This window comes from Phyllostomus discolor, chromosome 4 (genome assembly GCF_004126475.2).
Source record: "Phyllostomus discolor isolate MPI-MPIP mPhyDis1 chromosome 4, mPhyDis1.pri.v3, whole genome shotgun sequence".
NCBI classification, from domain to species: Eukaryota; Metazoa; Chordata; class Mammalia; order Chiroptera; family Phyllostomidae; genus Phyllostomus; species Phyllostomus discolor.
Genome location: NC_040906.2, coordinates 63,261,541 through 63,277,363, shown reverse-complemented (window position 1 = coordinate 63,277,363; position 15,823 = coordinate 63,261,541). Strand labels below are relative to the sequence as shown.

Sequence of the window (15,823 nt, the reverse complement as noted above, 5' to 3'; positions counted from 1 at the left end):
TTACTCAAAATAAGTTTTTTCTTTATATGGTAATAGTATCTTAGTTGGAGAGTCTATAAAAACATTCTAATAACAGGATAATTTGAATATGGACTGAATGCTAGATAATACTGTGGAATTATAGTTCATCTTCTTGGATATCACAATGATATTGTGGTTAAGTAGATTGTTGGCCTTATTCTTAGCTAATTAATGCCAAAGTATTTAGTAGTGAGGTGTCATGATGTCTGTAACTTTCTTTTAAATAGTATGGCAAAACACTGTGTGTGTGTGTGTGTGTGTGTGTGTGTGTGTGTGTGTGTGTAGAGACAGAAACAGAGAGACAGAGAAAGTACAAACAGTAAAGCAAATAGGGCAAAATACTAAAAATTAGTCTATCTGGTAGAAAGTCTTTGTATCACTCTAGTAACTCTTTGTTAGGCTTGAAATTTTATTTTAGCTTTAAATTAAATAAAATGGTGAGGAAAAAAGAGAAAGATGGTCATTAGTTCAATATGGATTTTAAAAAGTGATCCATATACACATGCACACATGCTTTGCCACTTGTGGAAAAGTTCATTAACCTGTGTATCTTGGAGAAGCTTTTAATCTTGCTCTGCTTTAGCAAAGGGGTCTGACCACACCTAGAGCCCTAAATGCTATACTGTGAAAGGGAACAGACAAAAAGAAAATCAGGAGAGAATGGTGTATTAGGTTAAAGAGAATGTCAAGTTTTCCTGGCTTTCCTTCACTCCAGGTCAGTTTATCCAGAGGCTAGCTAAGACCAGAACCCAAGCATATTAGAACATTTTGTTTTTAAGCAACAGCATTAATGCCCCTCCCTTCTACCATCCCACTAGACCTAGGGTCAGCAATCTTGTTTTTAAAGGGTCATATAATAAATACTTCAAGTCTGTGGGCCATGTGGTCCCTGTGTGTGTCACACTGTGTGTGTCATTGAGGTACATGCAGTCAGAGACAATTGAATGGACGTGATTGTGTTCCAGTAAAACTTTGCTTATGGACATAAGACATTTTAATTTCATACAGTTTCACATAACTTGATTTCTTCTTATTTTTTCAACCATTTAAATACATAAAAAACATTTTTAGCTTCCAGGTAATACAAAAAAAAAAATAGGCAAAGGTGTTGATGTGGCTCAACCAAGAAAACAAAAGGGAAAAACTCACCATTGTGCCTTTGTTTGCCTGCCTTTTAGCTGCCTCACTGGGCTTTGATGAAGGAAAGGGGCTCCTTTGGAAACTGGGACCCTGGTCTAAGAAACTCTGTGCCCCTCAGCCATTGAGCAGGTGGTAGCAGCCTCCTTCCAAATATCCAAGACTAAAGTCCATGAGCTGCTCTAAACAGAAAGGCTCATTCCAAGTTTGTAATCAGTGTAGTTGGGAGGAGCCATAATGTGGGTAATAATTACTATCAACCCAGGATCCACGTGGAGCTAGAGAGGTATGTCATTCTCTCCTTTCTGCAAGTGAAGGCACCTCGCCCACTGTCTGTGCACTCTGGGGCCTTTACCTTGACAGATCAATCTCATGTTAATACCTCTGTGCAATCAAATTATTTTGCTTCTAGATATGAACCTGTCTTATTTAAACAAATTTATCTTAGCTACTAGTACAAATAACTTCATAAGTAATAACCTTTATTTACAAAAATTTATATTCTTTGACAATACTCTTCCCATAGTGACCCTGAACCATGACGTGTGTCCAGTGAGGACATTCCTTTAAACCCTTCTCCACTGTAAAGGACAAATGAGTTGAAAACATGCTTCTCCAGAAAAAGCTTAGAAAAGAAAGGACTTACAGGGATGGAGGTATGTTTGGAGGAAGAGAAATACATGACAATCCTCAATATTTAAATGGGTGTCAAGGGAAAAAAGGTTCAGACTTGTTCCACATGGTCTTGTTCCACAATAGAAGGGGGATTAATGTGTGGAAGCTAGTGGGACAGATCTGGGCTTACTACCAAAAACTAAGGAAAAAAAGAGGGAAGGAAAGAAACCCACTAACTGTTCGAAGATAAAATGGACTGCCCTGGAGGACAGCAACTTTAGCATCAGGAAGTACATGCACATGTGGGATGTATGACCTCGGAGTAGAGAGGCAGAAGGGATTTAAAAATTAAAATCATTGAACCAGATAATTTTTAAGACTTATGACCTTTAATGATTAGGCTTGACAATTTTAGAATGGCATTTTTTATTACAAATAAAAAGGCAAACATAAATAACCAAAAGAGTGAGGTAATTCTTTATTCTTCTAGTTTTAACCAGAGAAAGACAAGTGTGGCTCAATCACCTAAAACTAACCAGGGCCCTATCATTTGCCTAGTAGTGGTTTAGTCTGGTTATATTCATTCTTCCACATAACAGACATTTATTGAAATTGAGCTACCTACAATGTGCCACATATGAGGGCATTGTGGTGAAGACAGATACAGATTCCACTCTCACAGAATTAACAATTTATTGGGAATATCACAATTTAACAAGCAATTGCAATTAAAAAAATGGTAGTTGAGATTGTGCAAATACAGGGCACTATGAGGGTATTTAAACACAATTAAAAATCCTTTGATACTCCTACTATTAGAAGTTTAGATCTCAATTCCCTTCACTGGAATCTGGATGAGCTTATTACTACTTTGACCTATACATAAAATAGAAGTAACACTGTCTGATTTTCAAGGCTAGGACACAAAAGGTCATTAGGTTTCTGCCTTTTTTGATGGAGCCCTGAGGTACCCTGCAGGAAGCCCAACTACTCGGAGTCCTCCTCCCGCTTTGAAGAAGTCAAGCTTCATGCAGAGACCATGCAGAGCTCCATCCACACCTAGCTTTCTATGTACCCCAGTCTAAAGGAAAGAAGTCATCAGATTATTTCAACCATTCACTCTCAGCCATTTGAGTTTTCCTGGCTGATACTCTAGACACCATGCAGCAGAGACAAGCCATCCTGTCTGTGCCCTGTCCACATTCCCAACCAAATGAATCCCTAAGCACAATAATAATGTTGTTGTTTTCTGACAATAAATTATGGGCGGTTTGTAATGCAGCAGCAGTTCATCACAACAAGTACCATGAAAACAAATCAAGAAGACCTAACCTTGTCTAGGGGCCAGAGAAGGCCTCTCTGAGGAAGTGACAGCTGAGCAGAGACTTGAAAGAGTAGGAATTAGCCACAGGAGTGTTCTGGTTAGAAGGAACATTCAGTATGAAGAGCCAGTGGAGGCAAGAGAAATCTTGGGACCCTTCAGGAACTGATAGAGTGTAGAAGTTTGGAGAGGAATGGAATGGGCAGGAGTAGGGTGGGAGATAAAAGATAAAGCAGAGTGACCAGACTCATCTCATAAACAAGATTAAGACCTGTGAACTTTATCAGAAGTGCACAGATAAACCACTGAAGGGTTTTCAGTATCAGAATGACGTGATTGGATGTGTTTGCATTGCAGACTATGCTGAAGTAGTGAGAAGTTGTAGGGGAGAGAGAATAGTGGGATGGTCAGGATAGCAAAGGCCATCCGTGTTTAAAAGATAAATTCAAGGGATTTGCTAAGTCCTTGCCTGTGGGAATGGAGAGTGAAAAAGGAAGGAGTCATCTGGGCTTCTGAGTGGGCAGTGAGGTGAGTGGTGGTGTCATTTACTGACAAGGAAACACTAACGAAGGAACAGATTGGAGTGGGTGATGAATAGCTCCATCTGGGACATGGAGAATTTGAAGTGCCAGGACACAGCTGGCTAAACATTGTAGACAGAGAGCAGAGTACAGAGAGAAACTAGTATCACTGAGTTTGTACTTTACTCCAGGTAGTTTACAGATGTTATTTCTCTTCATTTTGATAACAGCCATGTGGGAGTATTCAGAAATGTAAGTAACTGTCTGAAGTCATAGAGACAGAATGGAGTTAACATAGACTTTCTATGTTTAAAGGGAAAGACACAGAGTACTCTTTTCCACTTAAAAAAATCACAGTGTAGGTGATACTCTTTGGATTTGATGGCAGCAAAATTAGCATTTGGTAATGCCTCTCTGGTCAGTGTAATGGGTGACCTGCAAAGCTAACAGTTTTGAAGAAGGGCCACAGAAAGAGAAAGCAGCCCAGCTGGTTGAAGCCACAGCGCGGACAGCAATGCCACTTGGCCTGATGATGCACTACTGGTGCACTGTGTATTCTGGATGACCAGAAGGATCTACAGTCTGCAATAAAATGTTTCAGGTTTTTGTATAACAGAGACCCTCAGAGTTCAGGAGCATGCTCATGCTTTCTTCTCAAATTATGATTTTTCTTTTAACAAGTAGCTCTTGACTTGCTATTAGACCCTGGTAATTATTTTGGTAGCTATTATTTGTCAAGCAGATCCCATGTGATATAGTAAGTGCTTTCACATTTTATCTTATCCCTCACAACTAGATGAGGGTTAGTATCAACTGGAATTTGCCTTTAAGACCCCAGGCAACAGTGATTCTGGCTACCAAAAATGAGCTGGTTGTGACTAACAGCACAGACTAATAAAGTGAAAGTGGACTGGGCTTGAGCACAACCTGAAGACATAGGTGATTCCCATGAACAGGTGGCTCACACTCCTTCCACATTGACATCCCTCCTTGAACCCACACCTATGGCCCCTGAGGCATTCTCAATGGCTGGCTGACTGAGGAAGAAATAGATGAGCCAGTTTTACAGCTGGGTCTACACACACACTAGCCCAAAATATATGGTGGACAATGCTGCTCTGAGGTGCGCCTGAAAGATGGTAAAGAAGGAAAATTTTGCATGTTGGTATAATTTCAGGAGGAGTATCTCAATGTTCACTGTACCAGAGGTAAAGGATTAGCAACCACCACATCTTAGCTACCCACTACATATTTTTGAGTACATTAATAAATGAGAAATTAATAATATTTTGTGGGTCAATTAGTTAGGGACATCAAAAATATGATTAGAGGATTTGTGAGAGGAAGCCTCATTGAAGTTATATGGAAGGACCTGTTTGAATTGGTCCAGAGTATAGGAATACTGCATGGAGGTGATTTTAAAATGATAAGAACAGATACTACACTTGATCGTAGCCAAATGGCTGAGAAGCAATGCATGGAGGTGATTTTAAAGGCTGGGGTAGAAGAGATTATCTGTTATATATGTATGTCTTCTTCCCCAGTAGCCTGGTACTTGCTCAAGGGTCTTATGAAAAAATGCTCCCAGCAGTAGGAACAGAAGCTATGCATCACCCAGCTGTCACTCCAAGCTCTTGACAGTGTATAAATACACTGGGGAAAGTAGCCAGTGTTTGCTAGTTACATTATATTGCACTCATTCTATCATGGGAAGAACAGGAAAAGAATTTGGATTTTCCTTCCCTATTCACCTGTCATCATCATCTTTGTACTCATAGTGTCCTAAAGGACATTGCTTCTTCCTTAGGAAGAAGGGGAAGGGCAATGCGCTGACACCCAGGACTCACTACATCACCTGTATCCTGCTGTCCTTGTAAAACGGAGGTATTGCCTATTGATGACTCAGATGCAGAGATAATATTTCATGAAGTTGGATGCTGTTTTACAGGTAGTGGTTTTGTTCTGAATAAGTGACCAGTGCATGATGCTGTTTCTCAACACCAGCAGAATATGTACATAGGTGGACCAATAAGTACAAATGAGGATACTGCTTCTCATAATTAAACCTAAAGACATATTTGTAAAATTTGTTTCCCATCCTTGAGACTGTAGGCCCTGCTGGTTTTAACTTCTAATACTTTCATCAGGAAGACAACAAGGGTTACATTAAAACAGGAGCTGATGCAAGTACTTGTCTTCTGGGGTTTATCAAACCACCAAGCAAATAGGTAGAAAAGAAGGTTACAGTGCTGGCTGAACAACTGACCCATCAAAAGTAAACAGGGCTGCTGTTATTTAATAGAAGCAGGGAAAAGTAGATGGAATCCAAGGAACTCCTAGGATGCCTTCTGGAATCACATGCTCAGTGATAAAAGTCACAACTTGTAAGCTAGTCCCTCAGGAACTAAGGTAGAAAGAAGTGAACCCATTAAGTGAAGGACCTCACCCTGCCAAGCTGCTGGCCAAAAGCAAAGCGTATAGGTAATGCATAGTAAAGAAAGGAAATTATAAATTTTATTGTGTGATATTAACCAGATGGAAGGTGTCCACCAGAGGAAGGTGTCCATATACACCACACCCCCCCACACACACACACATACACACACTTAAACTAATTTTCTGCTGACTTCCTTGGTGGTAAACTTTAAAATATAGCTCATAGATCATAAAATATTGAGATGGATCACAACAGGACAAGAGCATAATAGAGCAAAAAAGGTGCTAGGTGCTTAACAAATGAGACTTTGAGTTGATTCCCTTTAGAAACAGGGTGAAATATTTTGAGTTGTAAAAGATAAAATTATACAATGTTAAGTTAAGTTGATTTTGGGGGGTAGTTTTAGTATAGAAAGAAGGGTATTTGTTAATTTTGTCAAGTAAATTTGTGGATTGTAGGAGACTCTTTCCTTTTCTCTTTTTTTCCATAGTTCTGAAGTCCTTTCCTCTTTTGAAGAAATCACACTGCCAGTTGATGTCAGACATTTGTTTGCCCAGCCTCCTTTGCAGCTAATACATGAGCATTTGACTTGAATGCAGCCCCTCAGATCCTTCCCTTGGAAGCCAGTGGTGCAAAGCAGCAGGGCCCGTGGAGATGCTGACCATGGGCAGTGGCAGCATGGCAGGAATATGAACAAAGACAGCATTGCCAACAGTGAGGTCCAGAGTCCCAGGACAGCAGGGATGGATGCAAGCCGTGGCATCCAATGGTTAGTGGTTGGACTCACTGGGGAGATTCTGAGGGAGTTGGGGTACAGTCACGACTATCTCCTATCTTCACAGCCTCTGACATTCTAACAATTTTCAAAGCTTGGTTGTGCAAGATGATTCTGTATGTTGTCCAGATATCTTTTGATAAAATCATTTTACTACAAAATTCAACTAAGTGATTTCTGTTGTTTGCAGATCAGACCCCTAGTTAATACAGTGGGGCTGGACTGCATACTTTCCAAGATTCCTTCCAGCTTTAAAACAATTCTATAGAACTCATGTTAGAATATGTAAAGTGAGGCTATAAACTATATAAAATAAGATTGTAAGCACGTTTCCTTCACTAACTTAATAATTCTTATTTAATATTACCTGATAGCTCTGTGTGTGTGTTTTGCATTAATTCTAAATGAAGGATGAACATCAAGTTCTTGAAGCTATATTGTATCCAGTATAGTGGTGGCACTTCCTGAAAGATGTCATTATATTTCTCCTAATCCATGACTTTATACTTTCTTCATTTAACCATAGCTGCAAAGTTTCTGCCTACCTAGCCCTGCAGCTTTGTAAAATCTTCCTGGAGTTTATGTCTAAAAGGTCAATATTTCATTACCTGAAAGTGCTTAGTAAAACTCCCTAGTTAAGGGGTTAGTGGTGAAGACATCAATATGTATACAATGGTTGCCTCTGTTTCATTCACAAATGTTGTGTGTGGTCTTGGGGAACACAGCATTCCTCTGCAGCTCAAGAGTAGCGGCAGATCATTTACCCCTACATATCAGTGTAAATGATGACTTGGAGAAAGATAACACAGTTTCAAACACCCCAGTGCCCAAAAAGAAATTTTCAAATATCTGTCATATTAATTATGCTCCAAGATAAAAGTCTGTGTTTTCAGGAAGAAAATATGAGATAATTAGTTCTTGAAAAGAGCAGAGCATCTAGCTATTCCTTTTATAATTATAGTACCTGTGGTCACTTTATTAATACATACATATAAAAGAAAAGTAATGGTGGGCACTAAAAGGATTCAATAATGCTTATTTTGTATAAAAATGTATTTTAAAGAGTTTCTGAATATTGTCTGTCCTCTACCAAACATATACATGACGACATCCCATTTTGCATCCTAAATAACTAATTGTAACAGACAGAACAACTTGTCATATAATAGTAGAAACCCAGGAGCTTTTTAATGAGCAAAGATTTCTAAAATCAAATATCAAAACTGGAAACAATAAAGTAAGAGCAGACCAAACTACTAAGCAACAGACCCTCTCTAATTCCCTGTTGTTTGGAAGAGACCGCTGATCTGAAGCTGGACTTGGGTATCTCAGGAAAGAAACTGTCACCCGAGGTCCCTAGAACGACCTTCTGCTGGGCATGTCTGCCAGCTGCTGCTCCGCCTGCTCACTGACACAGGTTTGCTCATTCATTTTCACATTAAAATAACTGTACATCACTTTGTTCATGAATTTCTTAGCTTTCCTCTGTCAATTATGTTTGCTCAGCGACATTCCATTAAAGGACACTATAATTATGTCCAAATAATCTGTGTATTCGTGCCTCAGCATATGAAAACACACACAGACACACACACCATAGTTAGTTATGTTTTACTAATGAGCAGGTTCTAAGTGTTATTATTATTTGGCAAAATTACCTCTATGGGTTGGAAGATGGCATGTTGGCTATCAGTGGGTCTTTTAAATTAATCTTTTAAATTAATGTTAATTTGCCAACACTTCTAACTTCATTTAAAAGGCAAAACAGGCAGACTCACTAAGAATTGTATCTGTTTAATGTCTTCCAGTAATCCCTGGTCGACATCAGTTGGTGCCTCCACTTGGAATGGAGATTGGTTGTCGGAGATTTAATGAACAAGAGCACTCCCACTAATGTGGGGAAATCTCATGCTGAGAGGCAAAAACATAACAAATGTTTGTAAAGTCTCTGTTAATGTCACTTTACTAAGCATACTCTTTAAAACCCTCAAAGATTAGACTATGAACCCACTTTAAACACACTTAATGTCTTCCAATACAACATGCTGTGTTTTGCATATTGTTAAGAAAAGAGAGGGAAACATCTGGTTTTACTACTTAGAAAATGCAATAACTGTCAATTCCGGTGCTGTTGGCAAGCACCCCAAAATACTCACTAGATTAACAAAGTCAATTTAGTATTAGAAAGGCAGCTGGTTCTAGTTTCTTCCTTCCCAAATGGTCATCGCCATCTTAAACTTCAAATGTTGATTATCTTACAACACAGAAAAATTCTCTTCTTTTGAAAACAATGACTAAAAACTAGTGTTTGTTATAATAGAAAGCAATGCTTTCTCCATTAAATGCATGCACGTGCACACCTGCTTGGAGAGAAATGCCCAAGGTTTGTCCTTATGGAGGATTTCTTCTATGAATGTAAACTTTCACCTACATGACTTACCTGAACTAATTCAGGGAGGATGTAGTACTAAGAAAAGAGAAATAAGGGGCACTTCTACAAAAAATGGGATCTTGTCAAGAATTTTATAGGTGATTTGGGGCCCATACTTCAGAAAATATGCAAAGAACTCAAGTACACTCATTGTCAAACCTCACTGAACTTCAGAATTCCCTGATGATTTTCAAAAGCTGTTGCTGAAGATTCTGAATGACTCAGTTGGGGAATGGCCTGGGCATTAGGGCTTTAGAACGCTCCCAGGTGATTCTATTGAATGGAAATACTGCTCAACTATTACATTAACATTGGCCAATAACGTTCTTAAGAGCCCATCTCTTCCTTTTGTTGGTTATGCCCAACTTTATTCAGGTTTCTGGTTATGAAATGATATCCAGATGAACTTCTTGTCCAAGTAAATCTGCTTTTAGAAATCTTTAAAATTATTATCTAGAGTACATAGTTTAAAATTTTTTTAATATCTTAAAATTATTACAAAGGAGGTAAATGGAAGAGACAGACTATTTAATTACAAGGAATAGCAATTAATATAACTGAAATGCACAACTATATCCATGCTTGTAAAAACAATCATTGAACAGAGAAAGGAGTGTCCACGTTAGCTGCAAGAGAGTTGAACTTCAGAAAAGTTACAGATGGAATATTTTAACAAGCATTTATAAAACATCATAATGATAAGAGAGAGGCCTCTTTGCTCAGAAGGGTGATCTAATTTCTGCTTGTTTACTCTGCAACTTTCAATGGCAATGGGAAGCAGTGGTGCTAAGAAAAGATAAGGAGAATGAGATATGACCATTATGTGTGCTTGTTTTCTACTCCTCCCTCTGTGTATCTCACATAAAGAATACTCAGTATGAAAAAAGCAAGTTTATAGTTGTTTGTGTGGAAAATAATACAATAAATAATAACACAAGAATAACCTGGATTTTGTGGACTCACAACTATTAACCTCCTTTTGCCCCATCCTGTATATATATTTAAAATTACCCCCAAACAAAAGAAACATAAATATCATAGAGTCATCACAGCTCACAGAGCTATACACTGCAGTGACTAGGGCTGCGACATTGGCCCCATCAGGCCCCAACGGGAAGGCTGTGGGGAGCTAGTGCATTCAGAGCCCTGCAGGAAAGAGAGAACCACTGTATGCAAAGGAAGAGAGGTTAGCTTCCAGCTGTGGGTGGAAAAGAGGCTTTGGAGAGAGAGCCATGAGGAAGTCAAATGACAAGGAGGTTGGATGTCTAGAAAAGGACCTGAAATGTGAATTAGAGAAAGTAGATGATACAAAGTATAAACACTGTGGTAAAAAAATAAAACAGGAGTATATGTCCTTATGTCTATTTTGAAGATGATTTCTGTTACCTGAAAATGATATCTTCTATTTAATACTCTTGTATTTGGATTAGTATATTCACTTCTACACATTGCATGTTACTTCCACTTTGCCCACCAGTCTGAAGCACACAGTCAAACAACCAATGAAAAATACAAAAGTATGTTTTATCTATTATTTTTAAATCTACCATGGGTTTTTATTACTATCATAAATGTACACCCATTGTGGAAATTTTGGAAAATGCAGAAATACAAAGAAGAAAATCAAAACAATCTTTCATTTTATTACCTAGAGACAAAAACTGTTATCATAGAGTTATGTTTCTTTCCAGACTTTTTCTTTGCATAGATATCACAGGAAGAATATTTTGAAAATATTAACTTCATCTATATTATTTCTCCTGGAAATCATATTTCCCTTTGGCCTTCCACTGGTATGGAAAAGAGAAGTAGTGAAGCTCTCGTACACCTGCTCTATCACTTTCTACCCCTTAGTGGGTCAAACTGTGATGTCTGGGGCTAAGTAGAAATACTGAGATAGACTATGAAAGCATCCAAGAACATGGGGCTGGTTCCCCACTTTCCTGGTATAAAATGCCTCCCAGGAAAGCCCTGCATTCCATATGGCATCCTGTCCAGTATGACACAGGAACAGAGAGAAGCGTTTAGAGATGATAAGAGAAAACATCTATTTCTCACAGCCTGCGCAAGGTCTTCTTGAAAGCACGTGCTGGGGAAACCAAAGCTAGCAAGACCTGGAGGGCAGGACATCAGGACCAGAGGCAACAGCAAGGACAGCAGCAGCAGGTGTTGGCCCAAACCCTACAACTAAGTAGGTCCAGTTATGTTACCAGTGAATTGCATAAGGACCAAAGCCATGCCCCATACAAGAGATACCAAGGACATCCTGGTAAGGGTAGTGAAGACCTTGAAAGATGCAAGGTAAGGAAACTATAGCAGGGTTCAAAGTTTATATAAAACATGATGTCAACTCTATAAGGGAGTCAGAATCTGCAGGCAGACCACCCACTCAACCCTCCATTGCCAGGAGGCTGCTAAACTTTCCTCCACACCTCCGCTGGCCAGCATGGTACCATTAACCACATCAGGTTATTCTGCACCTGGAGTGTGACTGCTCCAAACTGAAATGTGCTGAAAGAGTAAAACATACAGCAGATTTCAAAGACTTCATATGAAAAAAGAATATAAAATGTTTCAATAATTTTATATTGATAGCATACTGAAATAATGTTTCTGGATATATTGGGTTAAATAAAATTTATTATCAAAGTCAGTTTCACCTGTTACATTTTACATCTTTAAATGTAGGTACTAGAAAATTTTAAATTATATACGTGATTCAAATAACATTTCTATTGGATAGTGCTGCCTTGTACCCTGGGGAGGAGAAGGGATGAAATGAAATCGCAGAGGATAATGAGGACCCTGAGGGCATCAGAACCTGCAGGCTGCCCAGCTACCCCACCCTTCCACTGGAGGAGGAGAGAGTTTGTACTGCCCAAAGAAATAGAGATAATCCAAAATGAAAGAGCTTGAGACACTTTTAATTAAAAAGTTTCTATCCTTCCCTAAAGAAGAGGGTTCATAAAGAAGTTGGGATCAGTTACTATTTTTCATGCATTTGGAAGTGGTGTGAGCGAATAGTTGACCTTGGTATAAATGAAAGTCTCTTATAGAATTGATATCATGCTTTATATAAATTTGGAACCTATTTTTTATCATCTTGCATACATTAATAGTTATCTCTCCCAACAGAATAAAACTTAATACTAAGGGAAAGAACCCAGATGCATCACATTTATATAAAATGTCCAGATAAGGCAAAACTATGTAGAAAAAAAATACATCAGTGGTCACTGGGGCTGGGAGTGGGAATTAATACAAATGGGCCTAAGTACTTATTTTGGGGTGACATAAACGATCTAAAACTGGACTATATCAATGGTTGTACAACAATGAAAACTTACTAAAAATCATTGAATTGCACACTTAAAATGGGAATTTATGAAATGAGCTATTCTTCAATAAAAAGGTTTTTACTGTTAAAAGTAGCAGTATTAGTAACCTCCTATAAGCAAGCTAAATTTTTGCACATTTTTATGAAATGACACGGGAAGAAAAGTGGAAAATGAAAACTATCGATTGAGCGCGGGCTGGGAACTAAAGTGTCCCAGGTTCAATTCCCAGCCAGGGTACATTCCTGGGTTGCAGGCCATAGCCCCCAGCAACCGCACATTGATGTTTCTCTCTCTCTCTCTCTTCCCCCCTCCCTTCCCTCCCTAAAAATGGATGAATAAAATCTTTAAAAAAAACAAAACAAAACAAAAAAAACTAAAAACTAAAACTAAAAATAATATTAAAAAAAAAAAAGAAAATTATCAGCAATCTTGCCTTTAGCAAGCACCCCAATATCTATCAATTTATTGTTAGGATATTAAAAATGAAATGTAAACATTTAGTATACAATAAAAACATATTTCAAACCTTGTATAATGTAGCCAAATATACATATATAGAAAAATCTATAATTGAATGAATTTATTAGAAAATAAAAGAGACTGAAAACAAAACAACTACAGCTTTCAACCAAAAAGGACAGGAAAAAAGCTCGGTAATGTTCAGGAGCATGCTTCTTTCTCTGTCTTCTCTCCAGCCCCATCTCTAATGAAATGAGCCACCATCTCTTACCTAGTCTAAGTACTTCACAAGCATCTCTAGTCTCTCATCCCCACTGCCACTTCCTATTTCAGACACTTTTTCTGACATAGCTACTAAAGAAAATGTATAATCGGCTTTTTGGATCATCAGTTTCTACTTATCCAAAATAATATCTGAGCTTTCATCAGAAAAAAAAACTATGAAATTTTCTAAAGAGAAGGCTTGAACTGAAGAGTTATTTGGGAAACATGATCATAGATTAGATCTTAAATTTGGTATGTATATCAGCTCTCCTTAACAAAATTTCAGTGCAAAAAATCAACAGGATTTTTTAGATAAAATTTCATACAATAACTAAGATATTTTTGAAAAGAAAAACAGTGAGAGTTCTATCAGATAGCAAACAGAATGACTAAAACAGCATGGTATCCATGTGAAAATATAAATATAGATCAGTTTTTATTTCATATAATTAAGAGTCTGTATGGATATAAAATCATAATTAGAAGTGTAATATATGATAAAGGTGGCTTTTCAAATCAGTGGGTGAGAGTGAATCATCAAATAATTGTTTAGATGATTAGCTATCAATTTAGACCAAAAAATAAAAATCAGACACTTAGCTCCTATCATTCATGGGAATAAATCCCAGATGCCTAAATTTTGGAAGAAACATGGACAATATGTATAGTATTTCAAAACAATTAGGTAGGTCTATTTGTAAGGTCACCATGTATCATTTTGAAGTTTGTACTTTGCTAAAGTGATGCCTAGCCAGGAGTGGAAATGAGGAATGATGTCCAGCTTGGCCGTACTCGTAAGCCATGTGCCATGGTTCAAAAGTGGAGTTTTTCTTTTTCTAATTTGTCTGCTTCCAAATGAGGCACTATGCACTTCATCATCAGAAGGAAGCGCCTTTTCTAATTGGTACAAAAACCTTATATGCCAGCAGCAACCAATAAATAATAGTTAATAGCAAGTAGGTAATTCATAGGTACATAACTTTTTTTACACAAATGGTTGCTATAGATGGAATGTGTCATTTCAAAATTGATATGTTGAAGTTCTTATGCCTAGTGCAATCGTATTTGGGGGTAGGGCTTTTGGGAAGTTACTAAATTTAGATGAAGTCATGAGCATGTGTCTTCATAATGGGATTAGTGCCTTTATAAGAAGAGACATAAAGAGCTAGCTTCCTCTCTCTCCCCATCTTATGAGCACAAAACAAGAAGGCAGCTGTCTATACACCAGGAACCAACTGGACTGGCAACTTGATCTTGGACTTCTAGCCTCCAGAACTGTGAGAAAATACAGTTCTATTGTTTAAGTCACCAGCTGTGGCAGCCAAAGTGCTAATACAGCAGTATGTTATTATAAAATGTACAGGAGTTTTTTTGTCCTTAAATTCATTTTTATGTAGGTATATACACACACACACACACACACACACGCACACACTAATAACAGAAATGATTTCTACAGAAGAGATTGTATGGAGACAGTGATTAAGGGTCACTTTTGATTGAACTTTAATGTTTTGTTATAAGAATGTCTTCATATTACATGTTACATCTAAAATATTTTAAATGCTTAAATATTTTAAGTAAAAAATATGTTAGAAGGTCTCATTTTTAAGTCATTTGTTAGTAATCACTTGTATTTAATGAATATTTACTATGTTCCAGGTAGTATGTTAATTCAATATCTTATTTATTCCTTTGAACAATTCTGTGAAGTAGATACTATTTATGTCTTCACTGAACAAATGAAGAAACTGAAGTTCAAAGAAGTTAAATGACTTAGCCAAGTTCACACAGCTATAAAGGGTAGAGCCAGGATTCTCATATTGAGAACCTAGAGTAGGGCCTTCTCTCTTAACCTCTATGGCATGTTGAGAAATGAAAATAGGGCATCGGGAAATTAGCAGGATAGTTAAAAGTTTGGCAACAATTTCAATAAAATAATAAGAGCCAAAAATATATTATAATAGATTGAGAAGGGAAATATAATTAATAAATAAGTTTAAAAAATTACATTGAACCACATGAAATTATGAATATTTAAACCATTTTGACCCACAAACTGTAATTTGCTTATGGTTCAACCTAATATATGTGTTAATTTATGAATATTGTTTTCAAGAAACTTTATCTTAGAATTTAAAATATAGGGAAAGAATAAAGAACAGAAGTTTCCAAATCCTCAAGACTATGTATACATATTTTTAACAGATCTGGAAACTGTTGCAAGCTTTCTTATTCTGACATGAGGAAAATGTGCCTACAATTATAATATCAGATATGAGATTTATGAATTGTATTTCAATAGTAGAGGAAAACATTTTAACCAGTAAACCAATTTCTTAGTTTCAGGATGGTTGCAAAAAAAATACAACTTCTGGTTCAGAAGCAAAGGATACCAGCAATTTTTTTTAAAGGTTTTTTATTTATTTATTTTTAGAGAGGGAAGGGAGGGAGAAAGAGAGAGAGAGAGAGAGAGAGAGAGAGAAACATCAATGTGGGGTTGC

General features: G+C 37.4%; 1 protein-coding gene and 1 pseudogene across 2 annotated transcripts in view; both read right to left on the bottom strand.

Annotated features, from left to right (window-relative positions):
- Nucleotides 1-15,823, bottom strand: part of CCDC148 (coiled-coil domain containing 148) — a 239,061-nt gene that overhangs the window by 31,500 nt on the left and 191,738 nt on the right. The gene's annotated exons all lie outside the window — the stretch shown is intronic.
- On the bottom strand, nucleotides 4,915-5,090 carry LOC114495718 (annotated as a pseudogene).